Source organism: Thermobia domestica, chromosome 7 (genome assembly GCF_964235325.1).
Source record: "Thermobia domestica chromosome 7, izTheDome1.hap1.1, whole genome shotgun sequence".
Taxonomy (NCBI): domain Eukaryota; kingdom Metazoa; phylum Arthropoda; class Insecta; order Zygentoma; family Lepismatidae; genus Thermobia; species Thermobia domestica.
The window spans coordinates 142,242,191-142,243,989 of NC_137460.1; the positions used below are offsets into that span (position 1 = coordinate 142,242,191).

At 35.4% G+C, this 1,799-nt stretch overlaps 1 non-coding gene across 1 annotated transcript; it reads left to right on the top strand.

Moving 5' to 3' along the window:
* The first annotated feature begins 1,111 nt into the window (after positions 1 to 1,111).
* On the top strand, positions 1,112 to 1,231 carry LOC145691196 (U5 spliceosomal RNA). Its single transcript, XR_014132399.1, has one exon. It is a non-coding gene; the product is annotated as a U5 spliceosomal RNA (small nuclear RNA).
* Positions 1,232 to 1,799: the final 568 nt, after the last annotated feature.

Genomic DNA, 1,799 nt, shown 5'->3' on the forward strand with positions numbered 1-1,799 from the left:
TGAGTATTAATGTGGAAAAGACAGGTAATTAAGTGATTCTGACCAAATGAGTAGGAACCGTGATCTTATATTTAGCCTGAGATAGGTGTTCCGGTTTTTCGCTTACAAAATCTGACAACCCTATATATTTTACCAATTCTTCCATTATCATTCACTTGCTTTAACCATGGTCTCTCTTATCTAAATTATATAAACGTAAATGGTAACTAAAAGATTCCATTTCATTTTTCCATTTACTTGAATATTTGTATGTGATAATATTGCACCTTCGTACTCAGACGCTATAAATAGTAGTTACATATATTTATAATAGATGGTAGCGTAACAGCACTGCACAATGGTTTAAAAAGAACAATTGAAAAGTGTTAAAAAATACAGTTTATGGCTTAAAATGTTATAGTCGAAAAGAAGTACTAGGCTAAGTAAGTTCAAAATAGATTTTGTTCCTTTATATTTTTAGTATGAAGATAAAATATAAGAGCTCTCGTTTACGATATTGTGATGTGGTTGAATTGGATAAGAAGGTTTTATGTTAACTCTGACCTTCTATCACTTACAACTAGATGATGCTGTAGTGGATCCCGAAATCTTTCACATCTATGAACCACGTGAACTTTCATCATTCATCTACCCATCATAAACTACCTATTAACATGGGCTTCCTCTGTCTTCATCAGTTCCTGAATCGCCCCAGGAACAGAAGATACCTTGCATTCGTCAATACTAACAAAACCCTGCGATGTGGCGTCTAGAGCATTGCATTCCATCTTCATCTACTTCTCTGCTCACTGCACCCTGCTCTATATTCATTCCAGTATTACATTCGTCATAACTCAGCATGGCATACTAATAAATGTATTTTTTTTCTATAATATTACTGTTGCACACTTGGTCTTCCATTATATTATGCTTGTACCTTTTTATATGTAATTTCTCACCCTTCAATCATCCTTCTATATGTATATGTGCTTAATGAATGAATAAATATTAAATATATGAACACCTCTTAGACCAACCACATTAAAGTGCACTCAACTTTTCTATATATGAAGCACTTACCCGAAGAAAGGGCAAAACCCTTTAAACGGGACGACGGACAAAAAAAAAATGTTAACTCTGGTTTCCCTTCATATCGTGTAAAGCTTTCGCCTTTTACTAAAGATTTCCGAGGAGGGGAACGAAAGATGAGTCTTCAACTAACTTTTTTGTGTGGGCTGTTAGAACTGGCCCTTAGTAAACAATTCAAGCAAAATTTTAAAAAAATGTCCAATTTTATTTAGATTTATCTTCTGTGGTAACTTTTATATATGCCCTTCAGCTCTATGTTGCTTCCGGATAAAAGCAAGTAATACTGACCACAGTGATTTCAGGGGTCAGATCCGAGCAAGCGGGATATATAGCGAGCGAAAGTTAAGGAACCATACCGACAAACTATGAAAGATGATTCTTCATATCAAAATAAGAGAAAAAGTTCGTATGGACCTGTGATGAGAAAAAGGACATAGTTTCAGAGTTAGAGCTGTCCAAAATCGTCGAAGTTTCAGCACGCGATATTTCAAATTCGAGAAAACATGGAGTGGCAGTTCATATCAGCTTAAAGGCATCACACATACGCCATCAAAAGTGCATATTTCATTAATGTGAAAGGGATTCCCTACAGGGAATAATTTCTGGACATGTTCTCAACAGAATTCTCAGATATACTATGATTAAAAGGTCCAAATTAACCTTTGAAAAAGGTAAGCCTTGACAATAGTGAACACGGAGTACTTCACCTGGAAGTCGGAAGTGATAGGGGC